The 26,491-nt window shown below is 42.9% G+C and overlaps 1 protein-coding gene across 2 annotated transcripts in view; it reads left to right on the top strand.

Moving 5' to 3' along the window:
- The first annotated feature begins 350 nt into the window (after positions 1-350).
- Positions 351-26,491, top strand: part of LOC141139730 (uncharacterized) — an 84,139-nt gene continuing 57,998 nt past the window's right edge. Inside the window, exon 1 of one of the 2 annotated variants that reach the window (XM_073626132.1) lies at positions 351-516. The gene's annotated coding sequence lies outside the window, so the exon portion shown is untranslated. Of the gene's footprint in view, positions 517-731; positions 842-26,491 lie in introns of those variants that run through there. The other variant, XM_073626131.1, reaches the window with a different exon arrangement.

Consider the following 26,491-nt stretch of genomic DNA (forward strand, 5'->3'; position numbering starts at 1 on the left):
ACATAATATACGTGCAATTCCTTTTTCCACTGCTGAATATTCAAGGCTGGCAGTATAAATATAACAAGTAAAAGTGACTTGTTTCAGTCTCCTTTGCAGCACTGTGATCTTGCCTTACATATGACAAATTTGCATTACAATAGTGAAATGAACAGTTATGATGTTGGCAATGATAGTATGCATATCAACTTGTACCAACTGTTTGAGTAGAAGACTCTGTACAGCGATTTGTTTTGTGCAGCAGACTATTGCTAGCTCTAAAAGAAGACAGCATAGCGTAAAACAGAACAGAACAGGAGTCACTACATAAGAGTTTGCTCAGATTACAACTTCATGAGTATCACATTTAAAAGGCTTGCTCAAACACCGCAGCATGACTGCTGCTCCCTCCCTATTCTATTGGCTGAACAAGTATGACGGAAGCAGTTAAATAGATTACTTCGTAGTAAAGTCCATTATGGATGTTCCAATGTGCCTTTCAAGAACTGTATGCATGGTAAAAAGAGAAGGCATCAGGTAAGAAATAACAATGATGCTTGTTTTATATTTGCCCTTCTTACCCAATGTGAGTTGAAAGGACTCAGAGTATATGTGGTGGACTGATTAACATTTAGGAACAGCTAAGAAATCACAATTGCAAAGTATAATTGGCAATGCTGTTCCTGCAACTGAAATATCTTTATTTCACAAAACACAATTCGTGACTGGCAAGTCTATGCACTCTGTTCAATAAGAACATTCAGACCTTGACCGCAGGACTGGGAGGATGTGAATACATCACAAGCCCTGCAAGTGCTTGGGCTGACAGTCACCCTGGTGACATTGACATTCATTACAAAAAGTAAGACAATGAGCCATAGTGTTTAGAATATTATAGAATGCTGAAGCATATTCTGTTTGCCTTGTACTTTTGTGTTCAGTGTTATACATACTTTGCACTTCAGTTACTGGTCTCTGTTTAAATAATTTATTTTAGTATCAGAATTAATGAATATCTTGCTGTGTCTATCCTTTTATAACCTTATATGTTATGTTCTTCTTTATTTTATCTGTATTATGTCTGCAGTATGTACACAAACCTTCGCCATTTAAAAAAATATTAGGATTTGGAATTTGATGGCAAGTTAAAAAAAACAGAAGTTGCATGAATTTCAAATAAATATAGCAAACATATTCACTAAAGACATATAAAAGTGATTGTATTGGCAGCAAAGATTCACAGGAGAGGACAACCAAACCATCCAGACAAGTGGCACTTCCCATGGGAGGCCTGAATTTTGGCAATGAAGTTGTAAACAGCTCATGTGTATCTATAAAGTACTTCCCATATTGCAGAAACACCTTAAAGGCTGTAGGTGGCCTACACAAATATTATCAACTCTAGGTCGCATGTACATAAGTCTTTGTTTGCATCAGAGATGCTTTTTATCCACTTAGAAATCAGTGTGAATACAAAAGCAGTTCATTGAAGCTTGATGCAACTCAGAAGCAACTGGATGCAACTCAATAGCAGCTTGAAGCAACTACTTGAGCAAAAGAATGGCAAATCAAAGCAACAAATGCACATCAAAACATTTCAGAAGCACCGTATGACTCGCTTCTGAATTTGAAACCCATCTACACAAGTCTTAAAATAAATAAGGTCACACGTACTGTACATATGTGATAAAGCTCAAGCTTTTTGCCGATTCTCTCTACAGTCACTAAATCCCAACTGCTATGATTCTTATCTTAATTGCAGTTTTGCTAAAGTGTTCTAACAGAGATTTGTACACATGGTTGATAATCTCTGCAAGCCCTGCCAGGCCATTTTATCACAAATCAGCATGAGTTATTGTCTGTTAACACCATACTATATAATTATCACTAAATAAGCACAGAGTTATTGTGTTGTTAGTAAAAAAAAAAAGAAGAAGAAAAAGTCACTAGTTTTGAATCAGATGTTTTAACTAACAGAAATGAGTGCAAGGAGAACCGTTTTAATTACAAATATAACGTATTACCTTTTCCATTTTTACCTGGGAATGGATAGAATATGATTTAAACTATTTTAGCTATGTATCTCATTTTAAATCTGTTTTACTACATACTTGACGTGATTACTAGTACTGCTTGGCCCTTGAAGAAGGGGGTACACCTGGAATGATTTTCCTGAAAATTTAGATGTTGGTGCACATAAAAGAAAAGTATCATGTACAATACTCAATTGTTTGTGTTACTCCAGGACTGGCTTATAAGTCACCAATAAGATTTGGATCCCCAGGTTCCAGTGACCTGGTCAGGATTGATCACATCCCTTATTTTTTTACAAATTAAATTCCTTTACTATTCACAACATTTATGCTTTGTGCCATATTGTTGAATTGATTATAGCAAATAACATGCATTAACAACAGTTTATTTCTGTAAGAAATTGCATGCTCATTTCAGATTTAACTCCACTCATTTTTTAATACATGGTAAAAGCTATAGTCAGACTTATGGCTCCAGCCAGATATATATATATATATATATATATATATATATATATATATATATATATATATATATATATATATATAAACATATATATAAAATCAACACGTTAAGTAAATGGTAAAAGAAACACAAGGTCAGTAAAGAACTTTAAAAATACATTACAAACAAAGCACAAACACCTGAATTCTACTTAATTAAAACATTTCCAGGTAGGTTAACTATTTTTTCTCTTGGTTAATGTTATATTTGTTATAATTATATTAAATTCATTTTGTTAAAACGTAACCTTTGTTAAACATTAAAAAAAAATGTAATAGGCATGTTTAGAATTGAATATTTACAACTAAATATGAGTCATTATATAGCCTATGGCTGGATCAGAATAGGATGATTTGAATTATGTGGATATGTAAGCAATTTGTACCATATTTTAATTTCTGTAGATCTGTGGTAGGTTCTCCTATTCTGCCTTATATTACCTCTCATTATCAAATAAGATTAACTCACCAGTCCAAAGTCCAGGATGCCCTATTGCTCTGTTGCTGTGCTGCCACACCTCATAGGGGTATGTGAGTGTGTGGGACCAGTTGGTACCTCAAAAATCCAATCCCCTATTTTCTCAAGACTGTTGTACACCCACAGATGTGGCCCCTCTAATACCACTTTACTGGTCCTACTCTATATATTCCCCATTGGAGATATAATTTGTTTTGACTATTTTATTATTTAACACCTTGTCTGGAGCAATCAAACACCCGTGATGCTTTTCTCACAGGCTGTTGCACTGCTGGTGGACAAAATCTTCAAAAAGCTCCTGTGGGAGAATTGTTATGCCCTGTACACACGGTCGGATTTTCCGATGGAAAATGTCCGATCGGAGCGTGTTGTTGGAAATTCCGACCGTGTGTGGGCTCCATCGGACATTTTCCATCGGATTTTCCGACACACAAAGTTGGAGAGCAGGAGATAAAATTTTCCGACAACAAAATCCGTTGTCGGAAATTCCGATCGTGTGTACACAAATCTGACAAACAAAGTGCCACGCATGCTCAGAATAAATAAAGAGATGGAAGCTATTGGCCACTGCCCCGTTTATAGTCCCGACGTACATGTTTTACGTCACCGCGTTTAAAACGATCGGATTTTCCGACAACTTTGCGTGACCATGTGTATACAAGACAAGTTTGAGCCAACATCCGTCCGAAAAAATCCTAGGATTTTGTTGTCGGAATGTCCGAACAAAGTCCGACCGTGTGTACGGGGCATTAGAGTTTTTGTTATTGTTTATTATTGTTTAGGTATATACTAAGTACAAAGAGTTAACTGTGTATAGATAGCTAAATAGAAACAGATTAAAATAAACCTTTATGATAGCCTGAACTAATTTTCATAATATCCAAAATGTTCAGACAGCAAACATCCCCTCCATGTCCAGTCAAAGTCATGTAACGTAAAACATTTTCAACCATATCTGCATAGAGTATATCTTGTATCTTGTACCAAAGGTCCTCAAATGTAACTTAAAACATCTTTAAAAACGACCAAAAAAGGCGTTTTTCATTGTCTAACTCCCTGTTCACTCCAAGGTTGGTAGTACCCCAAGGTTGAAAACCTATGGTATTTTGCTGTCATGCTGCCACACCTGTAACAAAATATTTTTCTTCATATCCTTTTCTATTTCAGTGCCTGCTTCTCTGTCTGACCCAGTGATGTCAATTCTCTAGGGTTACATGTCTATTATGTTCAATCTCTTTTTCCATCTTCAATAGCCTCCCTGTCCATTCAAAGTTTTCTTCCTGCTCCAGGCAGTACTTAAATATGTTTATATATTTTTTTTATTTTTGATAAAGATGACACAAATGGATTTTCTGTAATATTTTCACCTGGACAACTTTCTAGATATGTGCTTAGGTGATGTGTGTAGGAGGTCAATAGAAAGTATTTTCCCCATATTTTTCCATTAAAAAGCCCAACAAAAGGCCATATCGAGAAATAGAAAATTGTGGTGGATGTTGCTGTTTATTAGATGACAAGGCTGAACTGGGAAAAATGTTAAAGGGGCATATTTTAAGAAGTAGTGCCTAACAAAAATGTATACATTTATCTAGCTTGTATATTTTGTTGAATGTTTCCTGATGTTGCTATTAAACTGATTTAAGTAATTTAAAGTGGTATATATATATATATATACTTACATGTATCTAATATACTGTATGTGACCTAGATACTGTCACTATACATCTTAGATTTGAATCAAGAGCCTGTATTTCATATGCTATTGGTGTATGTCTATCGTTTTGGTAAGTCTTAAGCCAGCAGTCCTGCTGTGACTATATTCTGCCAACTTTTCAATTGATAGATCTGTTAAGTTGCAAACTCCATAACTCTGGTAATTGTCTGAATAGCACATCATTTGCAATGACAGGGATTGTTCACAGACATTCAGGGATTTGGAGGAAAATACAAGTCACTTCAGAAAAGAAAAGTCAATGGGACAGATTTTATTCCGTGCTCCATCTGGTTCTCTAACTCCTAGGGAATGAAACTCTCCTGAACTGTTCTCAAATACAGGCTGACTTCTGAGACTTTCTCATCTCTGGAGAAGAATACTAGCACAGCCTTATCACAGCATGTTCACCACAGTAATATTGATCATGTACACTACCTTCATTTGTTCATGTAAATTGGGGAACATCGTGTATCTGATTGAAAACTGAAGTTCAAGGCTAGCCCTATGTATACAATGTCAGTTATGAGTCACATAATATGTGAAGGTACTGAAATCATTTAATGAGCAGATAATAATTTTATAAATGTATAATTTACTACCATAGCCATGATTTATTTCTGGAGAAAATGGGTTTTATACTAAAACTGTGTGCTTTTTGGGGTCTATAGCTTTCAATGCGTTATTAAGGGTTGGTGCTGTATTAGAGTGCTCATTTACTCACAATGCTACAGATGGACACTAAACAGGCTGCATTGATGGGCACTGACCCTTATTTTTTTTTTCTTTCAAAGATTTTTATTAAAGTTTTCAGGTATACATAAATATAAAGATAAAATAATTCAGTAATTTTGTGAAGTGAACACGTTGTTATATAAGAGGTATTAAAATAATCCAACATAGATATTTCAGAATAAGAAATCCAGTTAACAATTTTAAACAAATACCTATATTAGGTACATCAAGTATTTAATAATGTGGGGGATGTGGGAGAAATATTTTGATGGATTTAAGTGTGATATGCAAGTAAACCAAACATACTACCCAAACACCCAGACACCCCCGTTGGGAACTAACTGTGGGTGGGTGGGGTAGAGAGCTGAGGGCTTTGTAAGCACATTAGTTCTGGTTTACACAGGTATTTGTCTGGGTCTGTTTCATGTTTCATGTGATAAGTTTGTAACTAGTTCCACCTTTGGGGTGGATAGTTAGGGAAGGTTCCCAGGTGACCCCAGTTGTTATGGTAAACCATCAAAAGACACAGTGAGAGTTATGATCACCTGAGGGTGATTTCGTTTGGGAATGGGTTGAGGAGCAGAAGAAGAAAAAAGAAAAAAAAAAGGGGGAGGGGGGCAGAGGTGGTCATGGGTTAGTCAGGAGATTGTGGAATTCGGCGGATTACTTGAAGTGTAGCCAACAAGCCTAGATTGTTTGATATTTTGTTGGGGTCTCTTTTGTTTGGTGGATAAGGGCTTCCATTTCTGCTATTTTTTCTATGCGGTGGAGCCAATCGGAAATTTTGGGGTGGGGGAAGTCTTCCTCCAGTGCACCGGTATGCATTGTTTGATGAAGTGTAGTGTGAGAGATTTTTTGCAGGCATAATGTGGTATGGAGGTGTGATGGAGGAGATATTGAGCTGAATTATAGTCTGGAGTGCGGGTCGTGATGTGGGTGGTTAGTCGGTGTACTTCTTGCCAAAAAGGTTGTATGAGTGGGTACTCCCACCATATGTGGATCAAGGTGCCTGGAACAAGCTCACATCTCCAACACAGTGGGGATACACTGGGGTAATATTTGTGTAACCTGTCAGGGGTCCTGTACTAGTTAGAATAGATTTTGTAACCATTTTCTTGGGCGGTGACGTTGACTGATCAATTATGAATATGCTCATATATTCATTCCCAGTCTTCCTTAGGTAGATCTATCTTGAGATTGCTTTCCCACTGCTGGCTAATTGAGTTTGCCTTAGGGTTGTGGCCTGCAAACAGGAATGAATATATGGCTGAGACCAGGTGTCTCCGAGGTTCAGTACTGGTGCAAAGTGCATCAAAAGGAGTGTAGTCTCTGTGCCATTTATCAAGGGGTTTGGAGCTATTAAGGAAGTGTCTGATTTGCAGATATTTAAAGAAGGGGATGGTTCAGTCAGGGAATGGGGAAGAGAGGGCTGAGTATGTGATGATCTTGTTTTGCTGAAAAAGGTGTTCAGCCCTAAGTGAAGTTCTTTGGTTATAATAAGTCGGGATGCCTTCTGAGAGCCCAGGAGGAAAATCGGGGTTTTGATTAATGGGGGTCAGGGGCCCAGGTGTGGAAGCTAGGTTAAGTTATTTGCATACCCTTTGGAAGATAAGTAGGGTAGGGCCTAATAATGGGTGACTAATGTTGTCTTTGGGGATCGATGTCCATTCAAGCCCTGGTAGGTAATAGATTGGTATTGGGGTGAACGAATCTTCAATGTTTATCCAGTCTTTTGTGTTTGAGTGTACATGGCAGTCTATTATATGTGTTAGGTGACTTGACCAGTGGTATTTGAGGACATCTGGTAGCCCAACCACTCCTTTCAGTTTAGGGAGTACTAGTCTGTCCCAGTTTAGTCTGGGGGTTTTGGATGACCAAATTACATTTCTACATATTCGTTTATATGTAGTAAAGAATGTAGGGGGATCCTAATTGGCAGAGTTTGGAAAAGGAAAAGAATTCTGGGTAGGACATTCATTTTTATTATGGCAGCCCTTCCGAACCAGGAGAAGGGGCCCGCGTTCCATTTGTGGAGGTCTTGCTGAATAGTTGTAAGGATGGGTAGGAAATTTCTGGAATATAACTCTGATAAGCGTGTTATGATCTGGATTCAAAGGTATGTGATAGCGTGGGGTTCCCAACTGATGGGGAAGTTAGTTTGACATTGTGTCACTATCCTTGACGGTAGGGAGACGTTTAAAGCCATAGATTTTGAGAAATTGATTTGGAAATTAGAGATTGTTTTGAAGAGCGCAAAGTCTTGGAGTAGGTTGGGTATAGTGGTTAAGGGGGCAGTAAGGAATAGTAAAATATCATCAGCGTATGCTGCTATTTTGCAGTGTTTGTCTCTAATGTCAATTCCTTTGATGTCTGGGTTATCTCTAAGTCTGCATAGTAGGGGTTCCATGGTGAGTACAAAGAGAAGGGGGGATAGTGGGCAACCCTGGAGTGTGCCATTTGACACGGAGAAAGCGTCCGACAGCTGGCCATTGACTCTGATTTTTGCTGTTGGCGAGGAGTAGAGCGCGAGTATTAGTTCAAGCAAATGTTCTCGTAATCCCAGTGCTTTTAGTGCTGCTGTCATGTAGTCCCAGGCCACTCTGTTGAACGCCTTCTCCACATCAAGGGACAACAAGAAGCCCGGGTGTGAGGATTTAGATAGCCAGTGATGGATATTGATAGTTTTTATGGTGTTATCCCTGGCTTCCCTACCGGGAATGAAACCGACCTGGTCTAAGGAGACCAGTTTGGGGAGTAAGGGAAGTAAGCAGTTCGCCAGGACTTCACGTCCACGTTGAGGAGTGATATGGGCCTATAATTTGATACCATAGTGGGGTCTTTACCGGGTTTTGGTATAAGCATTATGTGGGCGGATAGGATATCTTTATGGGCTTGAGGTGAGGAGGTTAGTGAGTTAAACGCTTTGAGAAAGTGGGGGAGTAATGTAACCGTAAAAGATTTGTAGTAGCTCACCGTCAGGCCATCAGGGCCTGGGCTCTTGCCAGTGTTCAGTTGTTTTAGTGCTACAGTGGTTTCATCCATGGAAATGGGGTGGTCAATTTCTGACGCTTCCTCTGTAGTGATGGGTGTGGGGCTATATTGCTTTAAAAATTTGGGAAACATGCACAGAAAGCGCCTTTCCTGAATCACGTTCTGGTGCCAACCTGCCTTAAATACATTCTTATTAATATTACAGTATTATGCTATGGTGATCCTTTTTCATTCTGGGGAACATATGAATGATACCACAATCTGCCTACCTATTTGATCCGTGATTGGTGAGTTTGGCGGGTTCTGTGCTGTATGTTGACCACCTCGTGGGGTTTCTTGGTTTCCTTTTGGATAAAGGCCCTGGCCGGGTACAGGTCGCAGGCTTATAGAGCTTGCCTTTCGGTAAGCGAGCATTTTGTGTGGTGTCATCACTGGGGTTGCGGTGGAGGATTTATCCAACCAACTGATATTCATCCACTTTTTGGCTAACTATTTTGAGCACTGCCTATCATATATAGATGGACTCCTATCCTTTATAATTTCCACATTTATGTATCGATATTGTTCACTGTAAACACTGGTGTTACTGTCATTTATAATTAGGCTTAGCGCTGCTACCTACTGTCCCATTTACTTCTGTGTGTATCCCACTTCTAGCAGCTGCTTTTTTAGTTTTATTAGTGGGACTGCTTTAGCAGTCCCACTATTGTTATTCGATTTAATTTATTTTTATTCATTTAATTTTATTCTGTACGTTTTTGGCTCTGCGTAACTTCTGCATACTTTTAGCTATTAAAACCATTCAACTATTAAAATGTTCGTCTCTTTCAGCTGATGATGGGACTTTTTCAACTTTTTTTCTACTATTTATACTTTTTAAAATATTAAGCTTTTTAACACTTTTTTTTAACACCGAAGTCAATAGGAGCATGCTTCCGATCCTTAAAATCTTCTTCCGCTCCCAAAAGTTTCAGCTCCTTCATACTTTCACCTACAGACGCCAAACAAACTTTAAAAAATGTTCACAAAATATTCAGCTATCTGGCTATATCTTTTCAGATTGATATTTTTTACAGTTTTTGTGAAAAAGCTTTTTGTTTAGTGGTCATTTCAGGAAATTTTAGCCATTAAACGGTGTACTGTGTTGCTTTTGTTGCCATGGTTACCAAAGCTTCTGTTATACACGGGGGGGAGGTGGCTGGAGCATCTCAGCTCTGATTACAGAGCCCGGGGGAGGGGTCAGACACACCATGTACTGATTTATAATAGAGGAATATGATGGGGCAATTCTGATGGGGCAGTTTTGATGGTGGCAATATGAAGGGGCAGTTTTGATGGGACAATTCTGATGGGGCAGTTTTGATGGTGGCAATATGATGGGGCAGTTTTGATAGGGCAATTCTGATGGGGCAGTTTTGATGGGGCAATTCTGATGGGGCAGTTTTGATGGGGGCAGTTTTGATGGGGGCAATATGATTTGGCAGTTTTGATGGGGCAATTCTGATGGGGCAGTTTTGATTGTGGCAATATGATGGGGCAGTTTTGATGGGGCAATTCTGATGGTGGCAATTTTGATGGGGCAATTCTGATGGGGCAGTTTTGATGGCAATATAATGGGGGCAGTTTTGATGGTGGCAATATAGTTACATAGTAGGTGAGGTTCAAAAAAGACACAAGTCCATCAAGTCCAACCTATGTGTGTGATTATGTGTCAGTATTACATTGTATATCCCTGTATGTTGCGGTCATTCAGGTGATTATCTAATAGTTTCTTGAAGCTATCAATGCTCCCCGCTGAGACCACCGCCTGTGGAAGGGAATTCCACATCCTTGCCGCTCTTACAGTAAAGAACCCTCTACATAGTTTAAGGTTAAACCTCTTTTCTTCTAATTGTAATGAGTGGCCACGAGTCTTATTAAACTCTCTTCTGCGAAAAAGTTTTATCCCTATTGTGGGGTCACCAGTACAGTATTTGTAAATTTAAATCATATCCCCTCTCAAGCGTCTCTTCTCCAGAGAGAATAAGTTCAGTGCTTGCAACCTTTCCTCATAACTAAGATCCTCCAGACCCTTTATTAGCTTTGTTGCCCTTCTTTGTACTCGCTCCATTTCTAGGACATCCTTCCTGAGGACTGGTGCCCAGAACTGGACAGCATACTCCAGGTGCGGCCGGACCAGAGCCTTGTAGAGTGGGAGAATTATCGTTTTATCTCTTGCGTTGCTCCCCCTTTTAATGCATGCCAATATTCTGTTTGCTTTATTAGCAGCAGCTTGGCATTGCATGCCATTGCTGAGCCTATCATCTACTAGGACCCCCAGGTCCTTTTCCATCCTAGATTCCCCCAGAGGTTCTCCCCCCAGTGTATAGATTGCATTCATATTTTTGCCACCCAAATGCATTATTTTACATTTTTCTACATTGAACCTCATTTGCCATGTGGTCGCCCACCCCATTAATTTGTTCAGGTCTTTTTGCAAGGTTTCCACATCCTGCGGAGAAGTTATTGCCCTGCTTAGCTTAGTATTGTCTGCAAATATAGAGATTGAACTGTTTATCCCATCCTCCAGGTCATTTATAAACAAATTAAATAGGATTGGTCCCAGCACAGAACCCTGGGGAACCCCACTAACCACCCCTGACCATTCTGAGTACTCCCCATTTATCACCACCCTCTGAACTCGCCCTTGTAGCCAGTTTTCAATCCATGTACTCATCCTATGGTCCATGCCAATGGACCTTATTTTGTACAGTAAACGTTTATGGGGAACTGTGTCAAATGCTTTTGCAAAATCCAGATACACCACGTCTACGGGCCTTCCTTTATCTAGATGGCAACTCACCTCCTCATAGAAGGTTAATAGATTGGTTTGGCAAGAATGATTCTTCATGAATCCATGCTGATTACTGCTAATGATATCGTTCTTATTACTAAAATCTTGTATATAGTCCTTTATCATCCCCTCCAAGAGTCTACATACTATTGATGTTAGGCTAACTGGTCTGTAATTCCCTGGGATGTATTTTGGGCCCTTTTTAAATATTGGTGCTACATTGGCTTTTCTCCAATCAGCTGGTACCATTCCAGTCAATAGACTGTCTGTAAAAAATTGTTTTAAGAGGCGAAGTTGGGACTTTATATGAGACGTGAGTCTCCATCCCTATGCAAACAGAAAACGGGAAGGTTGGGACTTTGAGTGAGGTGGGCAAATGAGGCCAATGGGTCAGTCGCCATCAAAAACAAGCCATTTTATTGATACATAGTAAAATAATGACATAATAATGACCCCAATATGGGTTAACTGTCACATCATATACAAATACACCCTGTTTGATACATTGTAAACATTCATAACAAGCCCCTAAAATTAGGTGCAGAGCGAATGGTATAAAAGGTAAAATGTCCATAAAAATGCATAACATCACAAAGTAAATAAATAAATGAAACTTCGGGATTGGTAGACCCAGTAAGAGGGAAAATAATTATTGGATGCATGTCGTAAGTCCGACGCGTTTCGTGTATCAAAAACACTCTTCAGGGGCAATAAAGCACCAATATCTAAAAAACAAAAGGACAAAAAGGGGGGACTGTTCTAGATGAAGTGCAAGATGCATGGTACAAAAGAAAACAAAATAAATATGCATATGGGGGGGGGCAGAGATGCCACTACCCCAAATGGGTAGTGGCATCTCTGCCCCCCCCATATGCATATTTATTTTGTTTTCTTTTGTACCATGCATCTTGCACTTCATCTAGAACAGTCCACCCTTTTTGTCCTTTTGTTTTTTAGATATTGGTGCTTTATTGCCCCTGAAGAGTGTTTTTGATACACGAAACGCGTCGGACTTACGACATGCATCCAATAATTATTTTCCCTCTTACTGGGTCTACCAATCCTGAAGTTTCATTTATTTATTTACTTTGTGATGTTATGCATTTTTATGGACATTTTACCTTTTATACCATTCGCTCTGCACCTAATTTTAGGGGCTTGTTATGAATGTTTACAATGTATCAAACAGGGTGTATTTGTATATGATGTGACAGTTAACCCATATTGGGGTCATTATTATGTCATTATTTTACTATGTATCAATAAAATGGCTTGTTTTTGATGGCGACTGACCCATTGGCCTCATTTGCCCACCTCACTCAAAGTCCCAACCTTCCCGTCTGTAAAAAATAGGAACAACGGTCTGGCAATCACTTGACTGAGTTCCCTAAGTACCCTCGGATGCAAGCCATCTGGTCCCGGTGATTTATTAATGTTAAGTTTCTCAAGTCTAATTTTAATTCTGTCCTCTGTTAACCATGGAGGTGCTTCCTGTGTTGTGTCATGAGGATAAACACTGCAGTTTTGGTTACTGAAGCCCTGAGGAGAAGAATAAATTCAATACCTTCGCCATCTCCCCATCGTTTGTAACCAGATGTCCTTCCTCATTCTTTATGGGGCCAATATGGTCTGTCCTCCCTTTTTTACTGTTTACATACTTAAAGAATTTCTTGGGATTTTTTTTGCTCTCCTCCGCTATGTGTCTTTCATGTTCTATCTTAGCCATCCTAATTGCACCCTTACATTTCTTGTTGCATTCTTTATAAAGTCTGAATGCTGAGGATGATCACTCAACCTTGTATTTTTTGAAGGCCTTCTCCTTTGCTTTTATATGCATTTTTACATTGGAGTTAAGCCATCCAGGATTTTTGTTTGCTCTTTTAAATTTATTACCCAATGGGATACATTGGCTAAAGCCCTTATTTAATATGCTCTTAAAGCAAACCCATCTCTCCTCCGTATTCTTTGTTCCTAATATTTTATCCCAATTTATGCCTTTTAGCAAGGTTTGTAGTTTAGGGAAGTTGGCTCTTTTGAAATTCATTGTGTTCCCTTTATGTTTCCTATTTGTGTGATTTATACTGAAACTAATTGACCTGTGATCGCTGTTACCTAAATTGCCCCGTATTTCCACATCCGTGATCAGGTCTGTATTGTTGGTAATCAGTAGATCCAGTAATGTTTTATTTCTAGTTAGTGCGCCTACCATCTGACCCATAAAATTGTCCTGCAAGACATTAAGGAACTGGCGAGCCTTAAATGAATGCGCAGTTCCCTCCGCCCAGTCTATGTCTGGATAATTAAAATCCCCCATTATGATAACACTTCCCATCCTTGCTGCTAATCTAATTTGTGATAGGAGATCCGTCCCCACTTCAGGTTAGGGGGCCTATAGCATACTCCCAGTATTATTTTCCCCTTAGCTTCATCCCTTTGGAGTTCTACCCATAAGGATTCCACCTCCTCTCTAGCTCCCTCACTGATGTCATCTCTCACATTCGCTTGTACATTATTCTTGATATATAGGCATACCCCTCCCCCTTTTTTACCCTCTCTATCCTTGCGGTATAGGGTATACCCTTGAATGTTTGCCAGTCAATCATGAGAGCTGTTGAACCAGGTCTCTGAAATTCCCACAAAATCCAAATCCTAATTGTACAACAGTATCTCTAGTTCACCCATCTTGTCCGCCATGCTCCTGGCATTGGTGAACATGCCACATAGTTTAGACCGGTCGCATACTGTCCTCGTATTGGGTGTTTCGAGATTGCAACTAGGACTTGCTACTATACTCACCTTGTGTTTTTGTGCTTTGGTTAACCTACCACTAATGCCCCCAATATGATGGGGCAGTTTTGATGGGGACAATTTTGATAGGCAATTCTGATGGGGCAGTTTTGATGGCAATATAATGGGGGCAGTTTTGATGGTGGCAATATGATGGGGCAGTTTTGATGGTGGCAATATGATGGGGCAGTTTTGATGGGGCAATTCTGATGGTGGCAATATGATGGGGCAGTTTTGATGGGGCAATTCTGATGGGGGCAATATGATTGGGCAGTTTTGATGGGGCAGTTTTGATGGGGCAATTCTGATGGGGCAATTCTGATGGGGCAGTTTTGATGGTGGCAATATGATGGGGCAGTTTTGATGGGGCATCGTTATTTCAAGGTCTGTCAGTAGGGAGTTGTCAAGGCGTTATATCGTCGGTGTAGAGCGTGTGAGTGTCAAGGTCATAGAGATAGGATTGTGGTCCGAGAGGAGCATGGGGTCTATGGTTGCTTCGGCGAGAAGTGTCAAGTCATTCTGTAATATAAAGAAGTAATCGATTCTGGCATATTTGTTGTGGGGTGGTGAGAAGAATTTGTAGTCCTTTTCGTTGGGATGTAGTGTGCGCCACATGTCGTGTAGTTTCAGGTCACTAAGGTGGGTTTTGATAGCTCGTAGGGCTCTGTAGGTTAGGGAAGAACTACCTGCAGAAGTGTCATGGGAGGGAGATAGTGCCACGTTGAAATCACCCCCTACAATCAGGATTCCAGATTGGAAAGCTGTGAGATGTTGAAGGGTTCTGCGGAAAAGGGGCACTTGTTGTTTGTTAGGGGCGTACAGATTAGCCAAAGTAATAGGCCTCTTGTGTAGTGACCCTTTCAGAAGCAGGAATCTGCCTCCGTCATCTCATTTTGTGTACTTGGATGGGTACAGTGTTTGGATATTAAGATTGAGACGCCTTTAGATTTGGAGTCTTTGTTAGAAGCATGATAAGGTATGGGGAAGAGATTGCTGCCGAGTTTGGGGATTTTGTTGGATCTAAAATAGGTCTCGTGGAGGAAGACTATATGTGCTCTAGTCTTCTGTAGGGTTAGGAGTAATTGGGATCTCTTCTCAGGGGTATTGAGTCCGCGTACGTTCAACGAGTATAGTTTGATCTGTAGAGGTGATTGGGTCTTGTCGTGGGGAGCCATGAAAAGGGTAGGGGAATCCACCAAGATGAAGGGGGTATGAGTCTGTAGGATTTCTTAAGTAGCTGGGGGGGTGAAAATGTAAGGTGATCAGTTGGGGGGATAGGTCCTCCCTATTCTGTAAGCCGAGGGTAGGGGTGAGCCTGCCTACCTTGTGTGGAAGAGGGAGAGTAAGTAGATATAAAGAAAACAAGGGGGAGGATGGGGGTGAAGTGTGTCAACCGGGTACAGTAAGCAGCTAGAGTGTGTCCGCCTAACGGCGACCCACTCTATGCTGTGTCACTGTGTGGGGGTTGGTGAAAACCAGGTAAGGAAGAGTTTTTTGATTTTCTTGTCAGCCCGCTGCTACGGGGTATTGGGCTAGATAGGTAGAGGTAGACCCAGTGCTGTATCTTGACCTAGGCCGACAAGGCCTAGGGCGGCATTTTGCGGGGGGGCGGCACCAAGCCGCCCCCCCACATGAAAAAAACCCCTGATCCGTCATCCCGATTCCCACGGCAGCCTCCCGCGGCCGCCAGCACAAATATAGCCCCCAGCGCGGCGGCCTGTAGCGTGGCACTTGCTAAAATCATTAGCAGTATGGATGGATGGTGCATACTTGGCCAGGGGGAGGGAGCGACTGACGCCCCCCATTAAACGGCCAGTGATGGGCCAGCCCGGGCGCATATCATTCCAGTGGCAGAAGCCTACAGCTCCGCCTGCTCTCCTCGGCGCGACATCCCTATGCATCTTCCCCCCGGCCGGGGGGTGGGGTCTCTGTGACTGAAGGATGAAAAGAGAGAGGATGATGACGGGAACCCCCGCAAGTGGTGGCCAGGACAGCAGCTAAGGTAATTACATTTATTTTTGTATGTCATCAATGATGACTCATCATCCATATAAAGAGGCAGTGCTCAACATGGATTAAATGCTAATTTTCATAGCATATTGCAACAAAGTGATCCATGTATGCTCAAACTCATTAAACAGTCCACATTCAGTGAAAGTTCATGTACTGCGTACATGAACTTTCACTGAATGTGGACTGTTTAATAAGTTTGCATAGATTCCAGCATGCATGGATCACTTTGCAGTGCATGAACTTTCACTGAATGTGGACTGTCTAATAAGTTTGCATAGATTCCAGCATATGCAAAGTGCTCCGTGCTGAAATCAATGCAAGCCCATTAAACAATCCACATTCAGTGAAAATTCATGCACTGCAAAGTGCTCCATGCTATAATCAAAACATAATTAATATACACAAGTAAGCTGTGATATTTTGAAACTGACGAGGCTGCACTAATTGCCACTGATGAGGCGGTACTCCTAAGCTGCACTGATGAGCACGGGTAGGCTGTACTGATATGCGACACTGATGAGTACTGATATGCGGCACTGATGGGCACTGGTAGGCTGCACTGATGGGCACTGGTAGGCTGCATTGATGGGCACTGATAGGTGGCACTGATGGGCACTGATAGGTGGCACTGATGGGCACTGGTAGGCGGCACTGATGAGCACTGGTAAGCGACACTGATGAGCAGTGGTAAGCGGCACTGATGAGCAGTGGTAGGCTGCACTGATGAGCACTTATAGGTGGCACTGATGAGCACTGATAGGTGGCACTGATGAGCACTGATAGGCGGCACTGATGATAACTGATAGGCGGCACTGTTGGGCACTGGTAGGCGGCACTGATGGACACTGATGAAGGCAGCACTGATCAGGCTGCACTGATGGGACTGTACTGATGGGCACTGATAGGCTGTACTGATGGGCACTGATAAGGCTGCACTGCTGGGCACAGATGAGGTGACACTTTTACGCTGCACTGATAAGGCAGCACTGATTGGCTACACTGGTGACCCCTGATGAGGACGCACTGGTGGCCACTAATAGGCCGCACTGGTGGCCCCTGACAAGGCCACACTGATGGCCCCTGATAGGCTGCACTGATGGCCCCTGATGAGACTGCACTGATGGGCACTGATAAGGCTGCACTGTTAGGCACAGATGAGGTGGCAATCTTAAGCTGTACTGATAGGGCTGCACTCATATGCTGCACTGATGGCCACTGATAAGGCTGCACTGATGGCCACTGACGAGGCTGCACTGTTTGGCACAGATGAGGTGGCATTCTTAAGCTGCACTAATAGGGCTGCACTGATAAGGCAGCACTGATATGCTGCACTGATGGTCAGTGATAGGCTGCATTGGTGGCCCCTGATGAGGCTGTCCTAATGAGGCTGTACTGATGTGCACTGATGAGGCGGCACTGATGAGGCTGTACTGATGGGTACTGATATGCTTTATGTTGATATTGTTAAAGTTGTTGTTAATATTTATATTTGGAACTTAATTCTACACAAAACATTTAACAGTGTAGTTTCATGAGATATGTTTAGGTGTAAGGTGTGTTTAGGGGCGGGGCAGGGTAGGGGTTGGGTGGGCCAAGTGGTGGCAAGTAACTCTTAAGGCCTGGCTAGTGGCTCTTTGCCCTCAAAGAGCTTACAATCTAAGGTCCCTAACTCATACATACACATGGTAGGGGCAACAATTTAGACAGGAGCCAACTACAACTGGATTAATTGATGTAAGTATGGAGTAAATGGTGCATGATTGTGTGTGCTAATGTACAGAGAGGAAAAGGTGGAGCCTAAAGAGGAAGGGGTGTGGTTTACAGATGATAGGGTGTGTCTTAAACAGGAAGGGGTGTGACTTTGACAGGAAGGGGTGGGTCATATTTAAATTAGTCAGGGTTTAGTCAGGGCAGCACAAAACCTAAATACACCACTAGGTGGACCGTTGAGGTCTAGTTGGAAATGTGGGTGGGTTGAGAGGAAGTGGATGGAGGCAGCGGAGGTAATTTCAAATTGCCTGTCATGAGGTAATTATAGTAGGGTAATGGTATAAGGTGAAGACTTGCCTTGTTCGGTTAGCTGTAATCTTCAGGGTGGAATAAGCACAATCCACCTTTCAGAGCATAGCAGGATTTGGCCACCTCAATCAGTGTTCTTAACTAAAGTAGCCATGTTTAGAGTTATAAAACCAGTAAAACAGTTTAACATTATGATTATTCTTTTTTCTTCCCCCTTTCTCTTTAAAAAAAATAGTGAAAGATGACGTAACATTACATCTCTTAACAGGGTAGAATACTGTGTGTTGAGTAGGTTCTGGGACTTTGAAAGGCATGGTACGCCCATCTTGATGGTACCACCTGCCATCCTTCAATTATATTACAATAGTGGTCTCTGTTATGTATGCGTATATACCCACTGAAGACTGCAGGTGTGGAGAGGGGGAAAGCGGTTATGTCTTAAGTGGAGGGAGGGGTTATGCTGGGTAGTGCGGTGAAATCCTAGTTGTATGCTAGGGGGATAGATCTATTAATGCATTAGTAGTTTTGACATAAGGAAGACATCTCAATAAATGTTAGTCCGCCATGGAGGAACGAGTATACCAAAATGATTATAGGGAGATAGGTGTATCTGAGTGAGTAGAATTAATGCTGATCTCTAACTATAATAATTATAATTATTATATTATTATAATATTAATCTAGATCTAGCATGCCCGCAGAGGGGGGGGGGGAGAGGGAGAAGAGCCCATCATGTTCTGTAGAGTCTGTTATTAGGCTAGGGGTGGAGCAAGCCTTAGCGATCCCCTGAGCCCCTTATGAGTGGATCATAGAGAGGGTATTTATTTGATCAGAGAGCAGGTGATGTTTTACCAATCTATTGGCGTTGTAGGTTCTCCTGGTAGGTTGTGTAGAAATGGCATGTACTCCTCTCCGTCCTCCCATTCCTCCCCCCCCCCGGGCCCAACACAATAACATTTTATAATGAGTCTATGGGCACAAATTTCAACAAAAAAAAAAGCCCCCGAATGGGGTATGAATAAGCAGATCGTCCGGTGGTAATTCCGCATATTGTGGGATGTCCCCTTTTTAGTATGGGTGTGTATAACAAAATGTACTGTAATGTTCTTATTAATAAGAGTGCATGCTGGGGTCTCCATTGGGAACCAATGTGTATTTATCATGTCAGAAATGGTGGGTTGCGTGTAAGCAAGCCCCATGTAACTTTTAATTCATCTGAATCTTGGAAGGGGGGATCCAGCATGCAAACATGGGGGAGAATCCCAGCGTGCAACTCAATTCGGTCTATCCTTACCCAGCCCAACTAAGGCTGTTGCCAATGTCATAGCTAGTACAGTTATTAATGATACCATCTAGTCGTAGGCACATTTCAAGGTACCCGTCCGTGTTATAGGGCGTACACACGGTCGGACTTTGTTCGGACATTCCGACAACAAAATCCTAGGATTTTTTCCGACGGATGTTGGCTCAAACTTGTTTTGCCTACACACGGTCGCACAAAGTTGTCGGAATTTCCGATCGACAACCACGCGGTCACGTACACCACATACGACGAGACTAGAAAAGGCCGGTTCAGAACCAAGCGCGGCACCCTTTGGGCTCCTTTTGCTAATCTCGTGTTAGTAAAAGTTTGGTGAGAGACGATTCGCGCTTTTTCAGACTCGTGGCTTTCAGATCGTTTTCTGCTGTTCAGTTTGTGCTTGTGGGTTTGTATCTGCTCTTCAGTGCGTGCAGTCAGTTCGTATCGGAGTTTTCTGTGTGATCTTGCCTGCTCGTTGCTGTTTTTCAGGTCTCTCTTCACAGGCCTTGCTGTTCTTCAGTGCATTCTGTTACTTCGTTCTGAGCAGCCGACCGTTTTCTAGCCATGTTTCGTATGCGTACTCCTCGTAGAGTTCGTGCTGTGCGGGGGCTTGGTGTTGGGGTCCTGCCCTTGACACAAGTCCAGTCCATGAACAGGGTGGGGAGGAGTTCATGGACCAAGAATTGGTTGCTTCAGCGTGACCAGTTCTCTCATATGCCTTTGCTCAGTGAGATCCGTGAGAATAATCCTGATGATTTCAGGAACTTTCTCAGGATGACGGACCCCGTGTTTCACCGTTTGTTGGCTTCGCTGACCCCCTATATCAGCAGGCAGGATACCTGTATGAGGCAAGCCATCACTCCGGAGCAGAGGTTGGTCGCTACCTTGCGGTATTTGGCCACAGGGAGAAGCCTACAGGACCTCAAGTTCTCGACAGGCTTCTCCCCCCAGGCTCTTCTTTGTGGACATTTACTGCTTGTGTTTGTTTGAGCTGACCCTGACAGAAATGTGTGGAGTGCAGAAAATGTTGTGATTGTGTAACCTTATACAAAGCACTGTTGGCTGTTATTTACTAAATGCAAAGACACTTTTCACTACAAGTGCACTTGCAACTGCACTGAAACTGCACTTGTAGTGCAAAGAGGATTTGCCCTTAGGAAATTACCCCCATTTTCTCTTAAAACAACAATTACATCACCCCAAAAGTGTTGTAGTGTTGAGACAATAATCCACACATTCTTGATGAACAATCTTTTTAATACCTGCACAATCACATGTGCATTTACCAAAGGTTTTTCTGACAAACCGACATGTTTGTTGTATAACAATTTTTGTGGTGTCATTATCCAAAATCAAAATGTGCATTTTATAGAAAACAGGCCTGTGTAAAACCCACAAGAAAGACACAAATCTTGATCTTACAAAGTTCACATTTGGTAGAACTGGAAGGCAATATCAGACATGAGTATTTAGGAACCGTGTTTGATATTGCGTTCAGATAGGGGGAAATCACCCCTGGAAAAGCCAAATTTGGAAGATGCACACCAATTTCACAATGTCAACATGTGCTATCTGTCATCACGGGGGATCAAGGGATGTGTTTTGGGGGAGAAAGCCCTTCCTCACCGCTACTTTATAATTGAGGTGTTGCACCCCCAAAACGCGTCCATTGATCTCCCGTGATGGCAGATAGCACATGTTGGCACACTGTGTGCATCCTCCAAATTTGGCTTTGGGAAAAATCACAAAAACATTTCGCACATTGTAGCACACAAAAGAAGAAAGTGATTTGGAGGGGTTTTAAACTCGCCCCAAAACATCAATGATGTTTTTATATTTTGGAATAACATCATTGATGTTTTGCTTGATGTTTTCCAATTGTAAATTACACCCCATGATCTCCCCGATCAGGATCTGGGCACTTTCGGATGTGAAAGGATCTTCATCCACAACCTCACGATCACCTAAAAAGAGAGGAAACCCAAAATAAATTAGGTTTCAAAAAAATGCCGCCATCCATCTCTTATCTGAGCCTGTGGTTGCAGACACACACCTGTTGTGGTGACTAGTTCCACCACGTCTTCTTCCTCCTGCTCATCTTGTGTTGGGGGTATTTCCCCTTCTTCCAGAGGGGGGGGGGGGGGGGCTCTGGTCTCCTCGGATGAGGGGTGTCCTCCGAGTCTTTTCTCCCCTATGTAAAACAAAAATGGTATAATTAGCACACAGATATTTGATGGCAGAACTAGAAAGATGAAACATTGCTTGGAAGTGGGGTACAATGATCTATTTTAGCAGAGTTCCAAGATGTAGCTTTTTTAGTGTCCTTTGTCAAACTGCAATACTTTACCTGTTTAGTACAAGCTTCACAGATGTAGCCCCCCCTATAGTATACACTGGAGCACCTGTGTGGCCCCCCCTAATAAAAATGGTGTTCTGGGGTCCCACACTAGTGCTCCAGTGTCCAGATGTGAAAACAGCTGCTGAGTGTCCTCTCCTTACACAGAATCTAGTTTGCATTTCATTCTAGTAACAAACCCATCTACACAACCCAATTCTTTGAAGACAAGTATAGGGCGTCAAAATGGTGGCCAAATGCATATGGCCTAAACAATGGTATTTTATCGTCCGAATTAAAAATGTGTGATCTGAACGAATAATGTGCCCATGAACATGAAAGTTGCCATTTTAAACTGTACAACAGTTCCTAAAAGCACATGGAGCAGCATGAACGTAATAAACACAAAAAAAATAGGAACACAGCACAAATACTTACTTTTTTGCAGCACTCTCCGGATCTTTCTGTACTGCTCATGTTCTCGTAATTTGAGGTCCGACCACCGCTTCCTGAGCTGATCTTTCGATCGTCGTACCCCGAATTTCCGGTGCAGACTCCTGACCACTTTCGCCATGATCTTGGCCTTTCGGACATTGTGGTTGGGGTACGGCCCATACTTTCCATCATAGTCGGCCTTCTTCAGGATGTCCACCATCTCCAACATCTCCCCAAAGGACATATTTGAGTCCTTTAATCTCCTTCTGGATCGGGACGTTTCAGGCTCCGGCCTTTCCTCCTCCTCCTCCTCGTTGCTGTAATTAGCACGATCCTGCTGTCTATCCGCCATGTGCTCTTCCCCCACTGCGCCGAACGAAAAGGGGCAGGGAATAGACTAGAAAGAACGTCAGGGGCGGGCGGAGTTATACGCATGTGCAGTGTGTATAAATCGTAACGCGCGCGTCTTACGTACGATCTGTGAGCGGAGGAAGGAGCATCGGAGACGCCGATCGGGCTAACGAAGGTAGGATCTAAACTTGGGCCTATACTGCTTCGAAATGGAAGCCTATATTGTAACAAGATTAGGGGAGTTTGGCCTGACATTAGGGTTTGTCTTGTGTTGTGTCTTGCAGAGAAAATGGATGGGTTCAACGACCACAATTTCCTGCCCCTGTTCATTGACAAGTACAGGGAGCTGCCCTGTCTGTGGCAAGTGAGACACCCCCACTATAATCACAAACAGAAGAGGCAGGCAGCGCTGGAGAAACTGCTGGAGTTGGTGAAGCCGGTGGTCCCCACGGCAACCATCCCCTATTTAAAAGCTAAAATTGGTGGCCTGAGGAGCACTTATCTTAGGGAGCGCAAGAAGGTCACTGATTCCCAGAGGTCCGGAGCTGCAGCAGATGACATTTATGTCCCCAGGCTGTGGTACTATGAGAGACTGCGATTTCTGTCAGACCACACTGAAGTCAGGGAATCCCTCTCCACTCTTCCTTCCACGCTTCCTTCCATCCCAGCTGAGGCTTCCGATGTCCAACCTGGGCCTTCCAGCCAGGAAGAAGTGGAGGAGCCCAGCTGGAGTCAGGTATAGCATTCTTCTACAGATTTCTGGGCAATAAATAAATGATGTTTACTAGATGTTAGTATTGATCACTAATTGCTGATTAAAAAAAGTGTTTTACATATCAATAGACAGTAGTGGGTACCCAAAATTGGGACAAGAATGCAAAATGCTGGGCTCAGAAGGATAGTCTGTTATATTTGTTAACATTCAATTTGCAGCAGTCAGGAGGTGAAAATTGTGTGTGATTGATGTAAAAAATACTAAAACTATGTCCCTTTTTCATACACAGGAAGACCTCAGCCAGGAGGAGACTGTGGAATGTGGCAGCCAGGAGGAGGCGGGGATTAGTGTCAGCCAGGAGGAGGCGGGGATTAGTGGCAGCCAGGAGGAGGCGGGGCTAAGTGTCAGCCAAGAGAAGCCTGGGACAAGTCGCAGCCTGACTGAGTCTCAGGTTCCTCCCCTCCACCTGCCACATAAACGAGCCAGGAAGATGACTCCCAGTCCTGTGCAGGATTCAGCATACAGGCTGATCCAGGAGGCTTCGGTGTCCCTCAGAGCCTTCCCCAGTCCTGAAGAGGCCTTTGCCTGCATGGCTGCCACCAAATTGCAGGGCATGCAGGAGGGCCAACGCAAGATCTCTGAGGATCTGATTTATAAAGTCCTTCGTAAGGGGGAGAGTGGGGAACTGACACCCAAGACGGATGTCATTGAGATCGACGATCCTCCTCCTCCTCCTCCTGCTGCCACAACTCCACCACCACAGCCAAAGCCTGTAAGGAAGCGTGGAAGGAAGACCAAAGAGTGATTGCCCTGGGTTCCGTCTGGTCTGACAAAAGCTGCAGTCTCTCGTATGACCACAGCCTGGGGACACAGATGTCATCTGCTGCTTTCCGGATCTCTGGGACTTCTGGACCAGACTGCCCTCCCTTAGATATGGACTCCTCAGGCCACCAATTTTGCTTTTAAATAATTGATCTCTGCCCTGGGGGTCCAAGGCTTCGCCCACTTCTGCAGTTTCTCCAGCGTTGCCTCCCTCTTTGTTTTTTTATAGTTGTGACCCCTTAATAAAATTTTTTTAGGTAAATTCTAGTCTCCTGTGTGTGTTTTCATCCAAAAAGGACAGTTTGTTGGTGACGATTCAGGTACATTTCTAAAAACATAAAATGTGAAATTAACAAGGGACAACAACACCAAACAATCTCCTACAGATTAAATAGAACAACATATCAATGGTGTTGTGGGAACTTGTCACAAAAAACACACAAACAGTTTCGGGAGTACAAATCAAAATCACCAAAAAAAAAAAATTAAAAAAGAGAAACACAAAAAAATCTACATTAAAGTAAAAAAAAAAACAAAAAAAAATATGTTGTCAGATGTGAGAAATCAAAATATATTGAGGGAATCCCGATAAATAGTAACGAAAGAAGTTTGTGAGAAGTGTGTGTGAATATGAGCAGCAAAACTACTTAATTCTTGTCACATTATAAAGAAGAAGAGAGTGCGCTGTATTAAACCATTTTGAACATTGCAGCATGACGAAAGTGCTGTATCCATTGCGAACGCTAAGTTTACCAGAACGAGCTGTCCCGTGTCGGAATTTCTTCTGAGCATGCGTGGCACTTTGTGCGTCGGAACAGGCCACACACGGTCGGAATTGACGCGATCGGATTTTGTTGTCGGAAAATTTTATCTCCTGCTGTCCAACTTTGTGTGTCAGAAAATCCGATGGAAAATGTCCGATGGCGCCCACACACCGACAACACGCTCCGATCGGACATTGTCCATCGGAAAATCCGTCCGTGTGTACGGGGCATTAAGGTGGTGGTTCTTCCTCAGAAAGCACATCGCTGTTGGGAAGTCCATTAGGGCAAGCAGCTTAGTGTGTAAGGTCCGGTTCTGGGACACTGGCTTGGAGAGCTGTTGCGTGTGTCCTCGCGCACCACTTGGCAGTCTGTGAGATCGTAAAGGCACTTCATAGAGTCAAAGCGTGGAGGGTGAGGGTGTGATGTGGCAGTCTAGTCCCCCACAGGGTAATCAACACACAGCTTGGTAATGGTGGTAAGAGCGAATTGTGCAGAGGGAGTTGTGCAGGATCAACAAGGAAAAGGAAGAGCAAAAAAAAAAAAAAAACAATAAACAAGAGTCAGTTTGATTCAGCTTGAAGTGAGTGAATAACTTGCCTGAGAAGATGAGAAGCTTGTAACTGAGCCGCTCGTCTCATATAGAAGAATCTCAGGGGGTATTTTTGCGGTGTTGTTAGTAGTCTCGTCGGGCCCTCATCGGCCTAGGTGATTCGGTGGAGCTAGACCCCTGCCCGGTGCTTCGTGAGACCAGGGGGGGGGTCTGGAGCCTGAGGGTGAGCTTCGCCTGCGGAATCGCGCGTCCTGCGTTTCCTTGGGTTCTTCCTGGTGGGTGATCTTTCTGGTGGTCATGCGGCAAAATTCCGCATACCAATTTGAGACTTCAACCGTCGGGATTCCCAGGGTCTCACAAAAGTGTTGCAGATCTTCTGGGATCTTTAGGAGTGCCGTGTGGCCCTGTACTCTGGCTAAGAGGCAGAAGGGGAATTTCCACCTGTATTGGATTCCCTTATTGTTGAGGACCTCTAAAAAGGGCTTTAGCTCTTGGTGGTGCTGCAGCATGATGCTAGAGATCCTGAAAGATGTGGATATCTGCTCTGTCATAGGTAAGCTGTATTCTGTTTCTCGCCTTCCTTAGGATTTCTTACTTTATCTTATAATCCACAATGCAGCAGATGATGTCCCTGGGAATCCGTATCTCTTCCTCTAGGTCTGAGTGCCCTGTGGATCTGTTCCATGTTAATTACCGTTTGAGCTGGTCTGGTAAGAAGGTCGTTAAACAGGCCAGTGACCATGGGAGTGAGCTTTTCTGTGTCCTCCAACTCGGATCCTCAGATTGTGTCGCCTTTACCTATTACCCGGGTCTTCCATGTGACGTTAGAGTTCCCTGTAGGGTGTGCATGTCCACTTTCCGTGTTGCCCTGCAATCTGTTCCACCTCATGGACCCAGTCGGCCAGCGTGTGTATATCAAGCTGCAACTCTGAGATGGCGGCCGACAGAGTATCCTTAATGTCGGGCGTGATTACTTTCAGGTCCTGTATGCTGAGGTGCTGCTGGGGAGCGGTGCTGTTATCTCGCTTTCCCATCATTTCCAGCATGGATGGAGCGGGTGCAGTTACCGGCAATGGCAGGGATGGAGCCTTTGTGTGTCTGTGGTGGGAAGACACCATGTTACTTCTCTGTGTCCG

This window comes from Aquarana catesbeiana, linkage group LG04 (assembly GCF_042186555.1).
Source record: "Aquarana catesbeiana isolate 2022-GZ linkage group LG04, ASM4218655v1, whole genome shotgun sequence".
Taxonomy (NCBI): Eukaryota; Metazoa; Chordata; class Amphibia; order Anura; family Ranidae; genus Aquarana; species Aquarana catesbeiana.